At 43.2% G+C, this 18,400-nt stretch overlaps 1 protein-coding gene across 1 annotated transcript in view; it reads right to left on the bottom strand.

The window, feature by feature from the left end:
* The window catches only part of UST (uronyl 2-sulfotransferase), a 288,989-nt gene that overhangs the window by 115,078 nt on the left and 155,511 nt on the right, over positions 1 to 18,400 (bottom strand). The window lies entirely within an intron of this gene.

Raw genomic sequence — 18,400 nt, 5'->3', positions numbered from 1 at the left:
CTTTACCAATAAGGTAGAGAGGTTCTCTCAGGTGTTATATACTTTAATTGCATTTGTTTCTAGGTGAGGTTAAATACTCGGGGGAAATTAGCCATTGCATTTCAGGCAGTTTTTGTATGCCAGCCCAGTAGCTAAAATATACACAGAAAGAATCAGGTTTACTCATCTCTTCAGGCAAACTGCCTTCCTTGAGGGAAACAAATTTGCCAACCTCACAACCATACAAGAACTTTTGCTACATCTTAATCTTTTAATTTAAAAAGTTCCTGTACATAAACTAATACATTTAAAGCTAAAGTTAGTTATATTGTAATGTAGTTATATTCTGACAGTCACACATTACCAATCTACATTGGCACACATAACTCCCCTTAAAAAGAGATAACAACCTCTTTTTTTATAGCTTTGTGTGACCAAGAATCAATAACGCTAATAGCACAATTGTCCAGAAACACTGCACATTTAATTAAATTGTAGCATTATCATGGGACCACTGAGTTATTTCACGTTACCAGACATGGAGTAGGGCTTCACAAGAGGACTGCACAAAGACACTGTTAATTCAAATGACGATCACAACAGGTAAGTGCTTCAATTTTTCTAAAAACTAAATTATATCAAAATGAATCTTCTGAAGGGGAAATCTGAGTTACAGAAATAGGAGGGTATGGCAATGTCGAGTATCAATATCCATTTCTGGCAAAGTAAACCCGTTTTCTATCCAAAATACCAGAGGTGAGCAGGCTCATGAGGACCTTCCCAAAGAAGAGGAGCTGTAATCAGTAATTTATTTAACACAATCCTCAGACTAGCGTTTCTCCCCCACAGTACTGCCAACCCACATATTCAAAATCACAAGTCAAGCTCACCAATATCAGGAGTATGGTTTTTTTAAAATTTCTTTGTAGGTTGAGCATTTAGGCTACACTTGGATCACATTTGCAGGCTTTTCTCTGCAATCATAAGGGCTTGGGAATTTTTTTTTTTTTTTTTTTTTAAATGAAAGCGGAGGTTCTCACCCCAAACACAAGGCTTCATAAGTTGGGGCTTTAAGAAAAATCAAAATCACATCAAATAGTGCAAGGCTTACAATAAAATTGTAAGAGTTGGCAACACTACACTCATTAATTAAAATTTCTGGAGCTGTTGTCAGTGCCAGAAATACCATTTTCTGGAGTTACAACTTTGGAAAATATCATTGTAAAATAGTGATTCCTCTGTAAATTGCCTAGTCTACCAAACAGTCAGCAGATCACATTAAAAAGCACTGGAAGTCACCCTCCCTCTGAGCACTTGTCTTCATGGTGCAGCAGGGTGTACCAGCTGGGATGTAAGTTCTAGTGCACACTAGCATGTTGCACACTCATTGGACCATGTGGACCCAGTTGGTGAGCACTAAAAGGTCCAAAGTGCGCAGTGATGTAGTACAGTTTGAAATGGGACTACATTATAACATGCACCACAGACCTTTCAGAAGAATGGCCCTACTGGATCAGACCAATGGTCCATGTAGCCCAATATCCTGTCTTCAGACAGTGGCAAATGCCAGGTGCACCAGAGGGAATAAACAGAACAGTTAATCATTAAGTGATCCATCCTCTGTCGCCCATTCCCAGCATCTGGCAAACAGAGGCTAGGGACACCATCCCATCCTGGCTGTCCTCCATGAACTTACCTAGTTCTTTTTTTAACTCTGTTACAGTCTTGGCCTTCACAACGTCCTCTGGCAAGGAGTTCCACAGGCTGACTGTGCGTTGTGTGAAGAAATACTTCCTTTTGTTTTAAACCTGCTGCCCATTAATTTCATTTGGTGACCCCTAGTTCTTGTGTTATGAGAAGGAGTATTAACAATTCCTTATTTACTTTCTCCACACCAGTCATGATTTTATACACCTCTATCATATTCCCCCTTAGTCGTCTCTCTTCCAAGCTGAAAAGTCCCAATTTTTTTTAAATCGCTCCTCATATGGAAGCTGTTCCACACCCGTAATGATTTTTGTTGCTCTTTTCTATACCTTTTCCAATATAAACTTTTTTTGAGATGGGCAACCAGATCGGCATGCAGTATTCAAGATGTGGGCATACCATGGATTTATAATAGAGGCAATGATATTTTCTGTCTTATCTATCCCTTTCCTACTGATTCCCAACATTCTGTTTGCTTTTTTGACTGCCGCTACAGGGTGTGCCAGCAGGGTCCACATGGATCAGTTGGTGTGCAACATGCTAGTGAGCACTAGAATGTACACCCCACTTAGTGTATACTAATGCACTATGTAGACAAGCCCTTAGACTGTATCTGCCTTAGGCACAGAACAGGATTTCATCTGTGCCTTGTATAGTGCTGAGGAAACCATAATAGTTTAGCAAATATTAAATCAAATGAACTACTATTGTCTTCTTGACACTACTACCCCCTCCCATTTGTGACTGCATAACATCTCTGTGGCAAGCCAATGCTTAAGTAGAATATGAGCTTGTGTGTTTTTAGTTGTCTTCATGCATTTTAGTAGATGGCAAGACAGAAGGGAGCCAGTACTATGTGACTAGCCAGCTCTCCATAGAACTCGTGCAAGTGCTGCAAACCTGTGAACTGACTGCTTATCTGAGACTCATTTGACGGGGACAAGATCAACTTAACAACAAATCACACTTCCATCTAAATATATATGTAACCCCCTTTCCTGTTCACTGGCCCAGTATGAGGTTGTTCAAGATAGGGGAAGCCTGCTATTTGACATTTTACACAACTTTGGGAAACTGGGCCTGAGGCTCTTTTATGTGCTCTGTGGTGTGTGTCAGTGGGTGTTCACCTCAGACCAACCACCAGGAACAAGGCTTTATTCTGTAAAGAACATAGAACAGGATTACAGTCCAGCAGCAACGTGCTCCCAGCTCAGTCAGTGCTGAGACCTCCTCCTGGGAGAGCAGAGAGTACATTGTACAACACAACCCACCTTACAAATATGTTCTAACTCCCACAATAACTAAACCCCAAAACAAACAAGCCCATGTTCCCCTGTGTGTCATTTAAACTCCTCTCGGGGTGCTCTTTAAGACCTTTTTGGTCCTACCTGTAAAGAACATAGAACAGGATTACAGTCCAGCAGCCTCCTCTCCCCTTGCCTGCGATGTGCTCCCAGCTCAGCCAGTGCTGAGACCTCCTGCTGTGGAGGGCAGAGGTACATCCTGGCAGGAACCAGGAAGTTCTCCCAAGATGCCAAAGTTTGTAGCCCACAACTTGTAGTTCCCAGGGCTGCTGTTGAAGCACACTGGACCTTGGGCTATATATATTTCCCTTCTACTGTTATGTCTAAGGCAATTATAAATGAAAGATTAGAGAAGAATATATTTCTCTAGTCTGCTTGCTTTGTGCATCTTACATCACTCTATGTATAACCAGTTTCATTGCTTCCCTGCCATAGTCAATTCTTTTTTCCTGTTTGCGTGGGTCAGGCAGTAGAAGAGGAGAGGAAGAAATTAAAAATAAAACCCAAGGTGGATGTAAAAACTACACAAAAATGGTAGGTAGTTCAGAAGTGACACCTGACAACTTTTAATCCATTTTATGAAATGGACTAGATTTCAGGTTAACAGTGTCCCTTTAATCAACAAAATATCCTTAAAAGTCTAATATAACTTGAGTCTTTATAACTTTAAACTATAAAGTTATAACTTTTTGACTTATTTGAAGCACATTTATGATAGCACTGGGAAACCAAGGTTACAATAATCTGAAAGAATGCTCTATGCTGGCTCGGATAGGGTGTTCACCCCACAGAAGGGTTAATGTGGGCCACAAGGAGCCAATTAACTTTATATGCTGTAGCTGGAGCAGAACCAGGGATTGATAAGGCCTAATGGCAGATCAGCCCAACTGGGAGAGGAGTATAAAGTCGGGAAGCAAGAGCACGAAGGGGTTGCAGGGAAGAGATCTCCAGTCATTTCCTAAAAGAAGGGGGAATTGGCCAGGGACAAGGAGGAGACACAGGGGTAGAGTAAGTCTTGGGGTTCTGCTCTTACAAGAGGCCTAGAGGAGTGAAGTAGCCCTGGGGAGCAGTTGAATCTTTGAAGGTAAACCCAGAGATAGGCAAGGAGATAGAGGTGGAGTAAGAGTCGAGGGAAACAACAACTGGGACTGAGACTAAGCAGACCTAGGTTGCTAGACATAGGGTCCCTGGGCTTGAACCAGACTAATAGGTGGACCTGGGATCCCCTTCTAGCCACTGGGAAAGTGGCACAGGACCTGGAATTGGAACAGAAGACTACCTGAGACAGCATATGGACAGCGTGTCCAAGAGGACTTAATTACCCCAGAAGTGGGGGGAGACTGTATATTGACCTGGCCAGAGGACTGAGTCACAAAGAGGGAGTACCCTTGGTCACAGCCAGAGGGGCCACAGCTTGAGCAACCAAAGGAAGGGGGTGCTAGATGGGGCAAAAGCTAATTCCCAGACCCAGCCACAAGGAGGCACATGTAGTGAGTGGAACCCCCTTCACACTTATTCCACACAATGTTTTTCAAAAATGTCCCAGAATACCGAAAGGCCAAAGAGCACATAGTAGTTGTGCTGAGCCTTCCATTAAGTGATGGTTACTGTCATTAATAGGTTGAGTTCAAAGGGGGGGGGAGAGAAAAAAAAATGATAAGAGGGACTGTAGCACCTTGTGGCCCTTCAATCAGTGTGCACTCTACAAGATTGACCTTGCAAGGTGATAGAAAATGTCTCACAATGTGTATAATGACTATATATAAAAGCTATAGTTTTAAGCTTGTGCATTCAACTTTGACATTTCCTGACTTAAGGGTTTTACCATGCAGTCTTAACTTTTCTCTTAATATAGTTTTTAACAGCATTTCCTAAGGAAGAAGTTGTCTTAAGAAAAAAAAAAAAATCCATAAATCTGAATCTATTAGCTATATAATATTAGAATACCCTACACCGCTCCAGGTATGCATCCAAGTGCTCCTGCAACTGAACTGTCCAAGCAAGTGACCAGTGAATGAATTAGGGCTGTTATACTCTTACTCTTTATTATGCACTAAAGCCTGGTTCATTCAACACACACTTTACTCTGCATCTTAGTAGATGTGTGCATTCAGTACACAGTCACATCAGCAGCACACACATGCACAGCACAGACTACTTCCCTTCCCAACATTGGATGGTTCAAACACATCACTGTTTAAGTGATAATTTACATTTTGTGCACAAAGTGCAACTTTCAAAGCCTCTTAAATCAGCTAAATCTCAATCAGTTTTGAACAGAACAATCAAAGGCACTTCTCTTCAATTAAGGGAAGCTCTCAGTTAAAATTTAACTTTCTATATTCTCAGCCATTTCAGACACAACTGTTCATTGAAAGGTTGCACTAATTGCTTATAATGCAGAAACTATAATTTTCTGAAACGTTACTCATACTAAAATACAAGCTTAAGTGTTTAACACTTCCTCCCCAAAACAGAAAATAAATGTCTAATGTAGAGACCAGGGCTAGAAAATTTCATCCTAAATGCAGGAGCGGCGCCAGGGTTTTTGTCGCCCTAGGCGGCAGTGCTCCTCCTCTGAGCATTCGGCAGCGGCGGTCCTTCCACTCCACATCTTCGGGGCACTTCGGCGGCGGGTCCCAGAGCGAGCGAAGGACCCGCCCCCAAATTTCCACCGAAGACCCGGAGCGGAAGGACCCCCCGCCTCCGAATTTCCGCCGAGGGCGGCAAAATGCCGCCCCCCAAATCCTGCCACCCTAGGCAACCGCCTAGGGTCGCCTAGTGGAAGCACCAGCCCTGCCTAAATGGCCACGTTTATTAAACAGTTATGAGTAACTGAAAACAGGGTTTAGAACAGAAACCCTGATGTTTCTGAGAATAGAAACCCTGAGTAACTGAAAACAGGGTTTAGAATAGAAACCCTGCCTCAGCAATGTTAACTTCCAGGTATTACTAGATCATCATCATCTAGAGATACTCCTGACCAGGCTAACTTAAAGTGATCATGAATATAGCAAGATTCAAAAACGTGCCAGATATTCTTCCTTCAAAATGACTCTGTTGCTAGACTGAAGGCCCAGTTTTTGGGATTTCCCCCTGGCACGAGGATGGAGAGACTTAGGGTAGGTCTATACATATAGCACTGCGGCGGCGTAGCTGTACTGATACAGACGCTCCCCCGGTTATGCAAACCTGACTTACGGAAATCCAAAACTTACCAAGAAGGTTCCATAAGCTTTTTTTTTTGGGTGTAATTGTCGGAAATACATTCCCAACTTACGCAAGGCATTCCAGAACGGAACGCTTCCGGAAGTCGGGGTGCTTCTGTACAGCAATGCTGCTGCAGCACATCTGGTGAAGATGCTCTATGCCTATGGGAGAGAGTTCTTCTGTTGGTATTTAAAAAAAACAAAAACCCACACACCTTCTTGAGCGGTATAAGCTATGTCTCCCGCTGACATAGCACTGTGCACATAAATGCTTATGTTGGTGTAACTTGTCACTCTGGGGAGATGGAATATTCACACCCCTGAGTGACATATGTTTTGCTGACATCGGCTGTAGTATAGGCATAGCCATAGTATTCTAGGGTTTGAGTTGATGAATTTGGGTGCTGCACCAACTAGTCAACTAAGATAGAGAGACAGAAAAAACAGCATTAGAGTTGCATGATTTTATACTCTTCAGTTTCCCAGATGGAAAAACAAAAGGAGTTTCAAAGTGAAATCACAGTCCCAAAGCCACACACACTTGACACACTACAGAGCACCCAAGAACAAGAAGAAATGCTGGAATGTCAAACTGTTTTAAAACTGAACTCTTGAACAGCTTCTGAGTTGGAGAAAGAAAGCAGTTCAATTAAAAAAGTCAGGGGGGAGGAAGTATTCTGACACCACTGTGAAACTGCTCTACGTTTTTAGCTGCAAGGGTTAGCACCAGTTGTAGCAAAACTACTACAATTTGAGCAAAGGGTCAATATTTGACTTTTTTTTTGAAGGCTATAGTATGGAAACAAAATTACTTCACTAATGAAAATGGACACTATTTGGAAATCAGAGTTATGGACTAATCTGAACTGAATTTTGCATTTGTATTTTTATATAAAGCATCAGAGAGCAAGCTTTATTTCTACCAGTAATTCAGAATTTACTTTTGAGTGGAGGTAAACTGTCCAAACTTACTAGCAGTACTGTATCCAGCAGTGCCCACCTCTCTAGATAATTTAATAAATAAATAAATGTGTTAGCTGCGGTGCCTGTTTTTAAGAAAATAGCATTACAGCTAAAGAATGTGTTTGTTAAGAAGTACTTTTTCAAGAAAAACAAAAACACACAATAATATATTTGAGGAACGATGGAAACAGAGACAAAAACTTACTTATGTGGGTACCAGGAACTATATTAAAACAAACACACAAAAATGGGGAAATCAAAAGGAGGGGCACTTGTGGTATGTAACTGGAAACCAAAGTAATTTTACGTTTTCCAAAAGTCACTGCTGCTTCCTGTTACTTAGTAAGAATTGAAAGACCAATCAGCACTCAAGCCACAGCACTCTAATGAAGAAAGAATGAGTTCTTAAATCTTAATGATGTACATTTGTTCAAATTGGATTAAGACAAGTAGCTGGAATGAACTGAAACAAATATTAAGAATCTAAGCTTATAATTAAATTTACTCTTTCTTATTTGAAAGAATGCTACATAATTTTGTGGGCTTTTTTTTTTTTTAAACAACAAAAATGGTTACTCGCAAGTGGACTGTGACTGCTTCAGAAATTGAAGAGTTCAACAGCTGTAATAAAAATGAAAAAACACCTTTGTATGCAAGTGGTCTTTTTAATGGTTCTAGGTCTTATGAACTCAATCAGCCAATCTTTACACCAATAATTGCCACTTGCCAGTCATTGGCAGAGACAGGCCTTTGAACCAAAGTGTACCACATTCCTCTGTAATGGTCTGTTACACAATATCAGGGTGAGGCAAGCTGAGCCTCCAACTCCATCTGAGCCGGGATCTACTGTCTGTGGTCTAAAGATGCAGTGTAAGGGTGCGGACTCACCCCTGCGGCGCCTCCTGCTGGTCGTCTCGGGGAATCAGCTCAATCCAGCCTCCGGAGCACCCTCTGCAGGCTGGTGATCCGCCTTACCGCTTCTGGCCCCCGTGTCCCTCCCAGTACCCCGGTGCCCTTATTTGGGGGGCTGCCCCCTGACAGAACCCCTTTCTCTGGGTTTCCCCTCCCCAGGGAACCCCCACCCACTATCCCTACCTCGCCTCAGGATAAGGCCACTGCCAGTCACCAACTAGCCCCCGCTCCCTGGGGTAGACTGCAGTATAGGCCACTCATCATCTGCAAGGTTGGGTTTGGACCTGCTGCCTTGGCCTAGCCCTGGGCTGCCCTCTGCAACCCCCAGTACCCCTTGGCCTTCTCCTAGGCCCCAGCCTGGGACTTTCCAGGCAGGAGCTCCCCAGCTCCTCTGCCTTTCCCCAGCCCTGCTCCACTCAGGTACCCTGTGTCTAGCTCCCTGCAGCTAGACCCTTCTCTCTCTCTGAATGCAGAGAGAGACTGTGTGTGAGCTCCTGGCTCCCTGCCTTTATAGGGCCAGCTGAGTCTGTTTGGGGCATGGCCCCAGCTGCAGCCACTTCCCCCAATCAGCTCAGCCTTCAAGCTGCCTTCTCCCTGAGCTACCTCAGGCCCTTCCAGGCAGGAGCAGGTGTCCACCCTGCTATATGCAGCAACACCCATTGTGTGTCCTGGTGACAGGACCAAATGCTCTACTAGCTCTGGACCAGGTGATGAGTAGCATGATGCAACTCGTATTAAAAGCTTGACCTACATCATAGCAAGGTCTTGATTCTGCTACATTTCACATGCCTCATTGCAAATGTTTTTTCTGTTACTCTGAAATTTGTAATAGTTGGGATATACACCAAGTGTCTTAAGTAGCTGCCCAGGCTGATTTAGTTGATTGTTTTTAGAGTTCAAAAAGGGCTCTGCATGCACAGTTGAAGCTTCTTCCTGCTTAAGTTTGGTTAGCAATCCCTCACATTAAGTGACTCATACTAAGTGACATTTATGATAAAGTACAAAGAACTCCTCCTCCTCGTTCAGCTCCTCTTGAATAAGCATTTTGTGTTCTTATGTGTTATTCCAGCCACACAAAACATTCAGCACTTCTGCCAGTAACCACAAGACTCAATCGATCCTTACTGTTTTCAGTTGTAACAAAATTACAGGCATTTAAATCTTTGTTACCTTAAAGTATATGCATTTTTGGAAATATTACATTGGACCCTATTTCATATTGCAGCTGCTATTGTAGAAAAATCTTACTTTACATACATAGAGGAAAGTCCTTAAAGAGAAAAAAAAATTTTTTTAAAGGAAAAACAACGTATAGTTAAGGAATATATTCAACACTGGTATTGAACAGGGATTTTAATTTAAGGGGCAGATTTCTATCTTCCATGGAGCCCTGCTGAATTCATTGGAGTTCTGCACAGATGGATGGGTCTGCTTATGTGGAGTTCACAGCAGGAACAGAGCCTAGATTATTAACAGCAGCTTCTGGCATATCTTTACATGTGTCACAAAAACATGTTCTTAGTATGTGAGCATGAGAAATTTTCTTTGGAAATACAGGGGAAACATGTTTTAATCCAATGCAATTGCAGTAAAAAACAATTAAGGGACCTGACCTCGTATGGCTTTATTCAATAAGAGTTGAAAGCTCTCAGCACATTCCAGACAGCAATCTGAGAATACATGTACATAACAGAGGTGGCAAAAATATCTTCAGAAAAGTGTTACATTTATCAGTCAATTTTCCATGAAAAAAGCGATAAAACAATAACCAATACCACCACCACTTTGAAATATTTGATTTTAAGGCCCTATAAAAGTTCAAAAAAAAATTTTTTTTTTAAACATACACTACCCATGTAGTGCAGCCAAATACAAATGTATACATGTAGAAACAAGGAAGGCAGGTCCTATTTACACAAAGTAGGGGACTGTACCCAGGAATGCAGTGACTCTGCAAAGAACTGAGGGGTCATTGTGGACAAGCAACTCAACAGGAGCTCCCAGTGCAACGTTGTGGCAAAAAGGACTCGTGCAGTCCTTGGATGTATAAACACAGGACTAGTGCGTAGGAGAAGGGAGGTGATTTTACTCCTCTATAGGGCACAGGTGAAACCAAGAGTGGAATACTGCATACAGTTCTAATGTCCACATTTTAAAAAGGTGTTGGAAAAAGGGGTGCAGAAAAGAGCCACAAAAATGATTTGAGCGCTGGAGAAAATGCCTTACCCTGAGAGACTTAAAGAAGACTGAGTGCATATGTACAGTGTCTAAGTACCTTCACAGGGAGAAAATACTGGACACTAAAAGGCTCTTTAATTTAGGAGAGAGACTCTTAACAAAAACCACTGGCTGGAAGCTAAAGCCAGACAAATTCAAATTAGAAATTAGGCACCACTCTTACCAGCGATGGTGATTAACCATTAGAACAAACTACCAAGGGGAGTGGTGGATTCCCCACCTTTTGAGATCTTCAAATCAAGACTGGATGATGCCTTTTATGGAAGATGTGCTTTAGTCAAACACAATTATTGGGCTCAATACATGGGTAACCTGATGAAATGTAATGGTCTGTGATAGAGTGGTGTAGCTCGGAGTGAAAATTTGGGTGGGTCCCAACTTATGGTAGATGGGCAATGACCAAAGTGCTCTGCTCATTTCAGAAGGATTCACTATCTCAATGCTCAGTCCGTAGTGCAGCCTGCCTGCTCCTCGCTCCACTCAGCAGCAGAGCCGACCGCACCAGTACATCGGCAGTCACACTCTGTCAGTGAGCAGTGCGCTTTGGCAGGGCAGGGGATTGCAGGCTGTGGCCATTGGCGCTCACTTGGGCTACTTTGGAGCTAACTCCAGCCCGTATAATGCTGCCTTTGCATTTGTGGGTGGCTCTGTCCAGGCTTGTTGCAATGCTGGGGGGCTCAGCCAAAGTGTGGTGATGGGGTTCCATGGGGAGGGCAGCCTGCTTCCAAAGGCTGGCAGGGGCAATGTGGATGGTCCTGGAGGCAGTGCAGCCTGAGGTGCCAGGGTATCCCTTAGCCAGCCCCTGTGCTGGCATCCTTGCCCCAGCACACAGCGCCTAGAAAGGTCAGGGCTATGTTTGGCCAGCCTCATCCATTGGGTCCCCAGTAGTGACAGCTCTCATTCTTTGCCCTCTTTTCTCCTGACTCCCCCCCTTCCCCAGTCCCTCTGCCCCCAGCTTGCCAGATCCCAGACCCCCAGCTCCTCTGACATCCCTCTGGCCTCTGATCACCCTTCCTCTCTCTCTCCCACCACTTGTTGCTGGAGGTGAAAGTAGTAGTGACAGAACACAAGTAGACTTCAACTGATCTCTGCCACACAGCTGACCAGGGCGCCGAGCAGTCCCCCTCTTACTTCCCACTGGGATAAAGGGTCTTCTCCAGAGTGGAATGTCAGAGTCTGGGATCTGCCAGTGAAGTGCTGAGCCTGGGCAACGGGACCTGCTGTAGTTGGGAGACACTCTCCCCTCCCTATGGAATGGCAGCACCAGGGCCTCTGATTGTTTCAGGCAGCAACCCCTCTCTCTGCAAACCACCTTATCACTGCATTCCAGCTTCTTCCACCATGTGGTGGCAGCAGATGCTGCTGCTCTCCCTGTAGCTCCTGGCCCTGCTCCTGATTTAAACAGTAGTTACATAATATGTAGGGGTCTTATAAGGCACATAAGTGACTGGTCTTTATAGTTTGTGATGGCAGTTTTGCTTACTTTGGGTTTGTATTTTCTTAGTAAGAACTGATATTGAAATTAAAATAGGCATTAATGGTTTAGATTTCTAGTCTTAGTTACGACGACTATGTGCAGCCCTATACTGAGTAGTGAAGCAGTGTGAGAGAGTTTTCTCCACTTTCCCTAGCCATAATCTTTATCAATCTGCAGATTTTCTACATTTTCAGGGTGTGAAGTACCAAATATTATACTCTGATTCTAATCAATTATTTTTTACCATTGTGTGTATATTTGGTATGTTACCGAAAAGGTATTAAATGTGCACTATAAATGGTTCATTATAATAAAAGTGTTCCAGGTTGAACTGTTCATTCAAAATGGTACTCATTAGCTAAATCGGTCTCTACAGAACAGCCCAGCCCGCACTTTCTAAGCCATATGGTTTCCCTAGTTTGACTTGACATTGTAAAAACTCTGCAATCTCCAAGAAAGCAAAAGTGAGAGAGTCAAAATATTTTTGAGGATACAGACTAACACGGCTGCTACTCTGAAACCTGAAAATATGCTAGGAAAACTAACTCTGCTCTGCCTCAGAGTTTGAAAACACGTGACCAATACCTAACAGGCCAATACAGAGGATTGGGGGGAGGGTTCCATAGTAAGATGCAAGAGCTGTTCCCTGATAAAAGCCAATTCCTTTTCCTGGGAAGCATCAAGAATTCTCATCAGGGTGGCGGTCTTAGCCCTTCTCCAGTCATTTGTGTTTCATATCAGTCTCAGATGGGAGGTATCTTATACCTTTGTAACCTTCCCTCTAGCAAAGACTTCTTTCTCTGTCTGCCTTACTCCGTGGCCTCCTGATTTCTAGGAGATGGGTAACAGTGAGGAGCAAGTTGTCTCTACTACTCTATTATCGAGCTTCCAGGCTGCTGTTGGAGGAAGAGGGATCTCCACTTCTCAACCTAGATGCAGGGTTTGTGGTTTGTTGCTGTTTTTTTTTTTTTTTTTTTTTTAACAGGGGGGGTTTCATCCCCTGTAAATAGTTGCACTAAGAGGTGCTTTCAGTGACTCCTATTTATCATACAATGCACTTGGAAGGAAGGCTAACACACAGCCAGGAGATCTAGGGATTCTTTTCCCTGTTCTACCACCACCTTTCTGTGTGCATTCCTCTGCTGCCTCTCAGAATCTTCCCAAATAGTAATGGGTGAAATTGACTTAATTTTGGTCAGTTTCACGGTTCTGAAATGAAAAAAACGACCTGTGTTTTTGCCCTTTTCATTCTTCTGCTGCTTGCATAATCTATCAGTACTCGAGTTGTCTGAATACTCAGGAAGAAAGCATTGCGCACCTCTTTACCGGGTGGTTACCTTCACAACCAGAAGGGCTACATTTTTTTTTTAAATTAAAAGATATTTTGTAGAAATTACAGTCAAATTTGAAAGGGACTTAACTTTAAGCACGACTTTAAGCATACTTGACTTTAAGCACATGAACAGCCCATTGACTTCAATGGGAGTACTCACATGCTTAAAGTTGGACATGTGTTTAAGTACCTTACTGAAGCAGGTCCAACAACTTAAGACACCCTCCCTTACCTTCCACTTGCCAGTGACAGCTTCCCAGAACACTGTCAAGTAAGCTTTTTAAATCATGCTTTATATATGGCTAATTTTAAGTTGCAAAGTGTATTAGAACTGTAAATTATTTCAATTAAGTAATGAATTTTTTTGGATTTGTTTTAATGGTTATAGTTAATTTTCTCCCCTGCCTTGATACTGTTTCCCTGACTTGAGCCACTGGAGAAATAATCCAGACATTGAGATTTGAGTTAGAAGGTGGGATAAAGCAAATTTTATATGTATTATATTTGAGAAATTAACTGAAGTTTAAACAAGAAAATGTTTGCATCCTTGCTGTATTTTGGTCCTCTGATCTGATAAGATATTGGGAAACTATTTTACATGGCAGCTACAAACCTTTTCCTTCAAAGTTCCTGCACTATCTTCTAACAATCCTGCCTGACACATTCTCATACCCTGAGGCAAGGTTTTAGACATTTTTTAATTGAACACTGGCTGTTTCTGCCAAGGCTGGTCATGTTGTGGTGTGCTAAGAAAAAAAAAAAAAGGCCCTTTCCAGGTTTCTGCCCCAGGCTGGAAGAAATTAAGGTCAGTGGTTTTTAAACTGAAAGATGAACATTTTTTGTTTGAAGGTTTTCTCTCTTTTAGAAGACAGTAACTAACAAAATAAAAATCAAGGAATGATGAGTAGGCAGTAATGTGCATGGTGCAGATAACAAGAACACATTTATATAAACAGACTACAGGGGATTCACATTTAACTCCTCCTCTCTGCCTCCCACCCCCAGCTTGGATTTAGTCACCTTTTAAAACTATAAACATATTTAATGCCTGGACTTTAAAGATATGTAAAGGAAGTGTGATCACATAATGCTGATAGGACCAAGAATTATGAATTAGAGCAAGACATTTTGCTTAGTAAAGTGAAAGCCATTCCCATAGTTCTGTGTGCTTTATCCCCACTTGTATTGAAAGAAAAGACCCTGTTTGTCCTCCATTGTTTATTTACAACCTCCTTCACACTCCAACCTTTATACAGACATCAAGAATATCCAGAGTTGTTATGACCAAAGACGACAACTTTGAAAGTGCTATTAACTTTATGCTTCAGAGCTTCAGCCAGTCTCTAACTACCAAAGATCAGGATGAGATACATGTAGGAGATAAGTTATCCCTCATCTGTTTACCATGGGGTTCTCACATGGGCCTCAAACATCTGGCACTGGCTTCTGTCAGAGACACGATACTGAACTAGGTGGACCTTGGGTCTGGCCCAATACGGCAAATCCTATGTTCCTATTAACATATTTCAAATGATTTTCAGTTCCACAGCAGCAGAACTGGCCCCACAGAGAATTACTACAGCGTATGGACCTCCCCTCGGTGGCCTAAGGCTGGTGGAACCACCTTATGCCCTCACGTCTCGCAGTACTGGGGGATGATACATACCTTGTGAGCGGGATGAGGAGTGGTCAGAGCACGCTGTGATCAAGCTATTCTGGAGTGCTCCAATGGCCCACAAGGGGTGATATAGGATGCCATAAGCTAGAGCTGCTCCTAGGGTACTCTCAGTGACTCCCATTTTGCATATAAATACAGTTAAAAGGATGGCTAAGACGCAGGCCTGGATATCAGAAAGTCTGGGTTCTCTTCCCACTTCTTCTGCAGGCTTCCTGTGTGACTTTGGGCAAGTTTCTTAATCTCTGTTTGCCTCTCTAAAATGGGAATGCGCTTACCTACTTCACTGGGAGTTGTAAAGTCTAATTCACAGATTCCAGTTTAAACCCCAAAGGGACCATTAGATCATGTATTCTGACCTCCTGTACATCACCACAGGGCATAGCCATAGGTGGGGCTGGATGAGCCACAACCCAGCCAGTTAGCACCCAGGCCCACACACATCGGAGCCTGTGTGACTGTAGAAACTGGCCAGCACGCGGCTGAGCTCGTTGGCTGGCTTAGGGATCTGCCAGGGCACCGCCGCACCCTGGGTCCAGTTGCCTTTGGCACTTTGGATAAAAGCTGTGAGGTGGCCCATGGGGAATCCCCAAACATTTTTCCCTAAGCCCCACCTTCCAACCCCCCCAAAATATTGCGCCTGACACCTGAAACCCCCAAGATGCCCTCTGCTCTCGAGCTCTGTATTTTCCTCCTGTAATCCAAAAGCATCAAAAAGAGAGAGATCTGCCTTTTACAAACAAAAGGGTTCCTTAGCCTGACAGTCCGCAACTGATGGCTGTACAAGAAAAGGTGGCTGCAGAGACTGTTGAAATTAAATCTACAGTTTCCAACCTATAGACCACTGTGACTGAGATTCAGAGTGCACTACAAGCTCTATCCAGATAGATGGGTGAAGCGAACACTGAATTTCTGAAGTGGAAGAGGATTTCAAAGAGAACAAATTATGGGTTATGAAAAGCTATACAGTAACTCCTCACTTAACGTTGTAGTTATGTTCCTGAAAAATGTGACTAAGAGAAATGATGTTAAGTGAATCCAATTTCCCCATAAGAATTAATGTAAATAGGGGGAGTTAGGTTCCAGGGAATTTTTTTTCACCAGACAAAAAACATATATATGTATATTAAATTAAATTGTTTGTTTATATATATACATATATATATATATTACACACACACACACACACACACACACACACAGAGTATAAGTTTTAAACAAACAATTTAATACTGTACACAGCAATGATGATTGTGAAGCTTGGTTGAGGTGGTGAAGTTAGAGGGTGGAAGAGGATGGGATATTTCCCAGGGAATGCCTTACTGCTAAATGATGAACTAGCATTTGGCTGAGCCCTCAAGGGTTAACACATTGTTGTTAATGTAGCCACACACTCTACAAGACAGCACGAATGGAGGGAGGGGAGACAGCATGGCAGACAGAGACACACACCCTGTGTGTGTGTGTGAGAGAGAGAGAGAGATGCGCATTGCCCCTTTAAGTACGCTGACACCACTCTAAGTACATTGCCTTTAAAAAGATCAGGAAGTTGAGACAGCAGCTGCGGCCAGCAAGCTTTCTCCTCCTGAGCCCTGTCCTGTCCCCACCCTGCTCTATATGGAGAAGGAGTAGGGGGGAGGGGGACACCCTGACATTGGCCCCCTTCTTCCCCCTCCCCTGCACAACAAGCAGGAGGCTGCTGGGAGCAGCTCCAAGGCAGAGGGCAGGAGTAGCACATTGCAGTGCGGGGAGGGACAGCTGAACTGCCAGCAAGTGGTAGCCTGCTGGGCGGCTGCTGCACAGGGAACTTAGGGGAGCTGGGAGCTGATGGGGGGCTGCCGGTCCACCCTGGTTCCAAGCCCCCACCAGCTAGCTGCAACGGGCTACTCTTCCTACAAGCAGTGGACAAAGCAGGCGGCTGCCAAACAACATTATAAGGGAGCATTGTGTAACTTTAAACGAGCATGTTCCCTAATTGATCAGCAACGTAACAACAAAACAACGTTAACCGGGACGACTTTAAGTGAGGAGTTATTGTAATGATATCAAGACTATTAACACCAAGCTAATTGATCTAGAAAGCCGCTCACAATGAAATAATATCAGGATTGTGGGTGTCCCTGAGGGGAGAGAGAAAGGTAAACCCTCTAAAATTTGTCCCTAACCTAGTAACTAAGCTATTGGATCTGCCAGTAGATTTTTGTTTTGATACAGAATGGGAACACTAGGCTCTTGCCCCCCAGCCAGCTGCAGGAGATCAGCCTAGAGCATTGTTTCTCAAATGCGGCCTTTCTTTCTTTTCTTGCAGCCACAGCCTCCTGGATGGTGATGGGGGGTGGGGCTCAGGCTTCTGGCTTCAGCCCTGGTGCGGTGGGCGGCAGGCTCTGACCTCTGGCTGCACAGCAGTGGGCTCCATCCCCTGACCACTGGGCTTCGGGTTCAACCCCCTCCCATCACCCCTGGCCCCCGCTGCCACCCATGGCCCCTCACCCAACCATCCTATCACCCCGGCCCCCACTGCCTCCCTATCCACCTCTCCATTCAATGCTTAATTAGTCCCCCAGCTTGCTAGGGCTGAGTAAATCTGCTATGAAAAGTGATATTTGCATGTTTGTTAATATCGCTTTTCACTGCCTCCCAGCTAGCTAACAAGTCTCTGCTGTGAAGAGTGATATTAACAAACATACAAATATCACTTTTCACAGAAGCAGACTTACTAGCTAGCAAGTCTAAAAAAAACCCCTGCAACCAAAAAAGCAAAAGAAACAACAACAAAATGACAAGATCATGCAAAGCACCTTATTTGTGTTTCTATTTTGTTTAGGTCCAGTAAAGAATGGAAACAACTGTATGTTGTTATTATTGAGACTGCAAAAACACCCCTACATAAATAAATTACTGTGATTGGACATGTATATGTACATATGTATTCATTTTTCCTAAAGTTAATTAAGTATTTTAGGGAAAATTGTCAAAGAGTCCACTAGCAAGAGTTGGTGGCCGCACTCTGAGGTCACGAAAAATTCTGTTGCCAGAACACCTAGCCTAAAGCATTGATTGTGAAGTTCCTGAAATTTACCACTAAGGAGCTTATATTGCAGAAATCTAGAGGGGGGAAAAGGAGCTGTTATGTGGAGAACCAGAAATTAAAATACTGTTCTATGTCCATGATGTGATTTCAATGAGGACAGCTTTTAACCATTCAAAACAATTGTCCAGGAAAATGGACTAGAAGTATTTTATTAAATACCCTGCAATGCTCCACATTAAGAATGCCAAGAAGGGAGTATCATTTTGTTCCCCTCAAGAGGCAGAAAAATACTTCAAAAATCTGCATGCTCCTCCCTTGCAAGAGGAGACATCTATGGAATAATCCAACTATATGGAATTTCTGAATTGCTCTCTGAGATCTGATATGGCTGCTCTAAACAAGTTGATACTGATGCAAGTTCCTTTTTTTCTCTCTCTCTCATTGGGGTTAAAGAGTTATCATCAATTTATTTCCTATTGCCTTAGCTCATGAAATTGGTGCACCAATGTACAAACTGTCATTTGATTACTAAATGTATGCATGTGTGTATATATATTATTGCTTTATTAGAT

The sequence above is a fragment of the Emys orbicularis genome, chromosome 3 (assembly GCF_028017835.1).
Source record: "Emys orbicularis isolate rEmyOrb1 chromosome 3, rEmyOrb1.hap1, whole genome shotgun sequence".
NCBI lineage: Eukaryota > Metazoa > Chordata > Testudines > Emydidae > Emys > Emys orbicularis.
The sequence above is the reverse complement of the archived record's forward strand: the minus strand, read 5'-3'. Positions and strand labels throughout refer to the sequence as shown.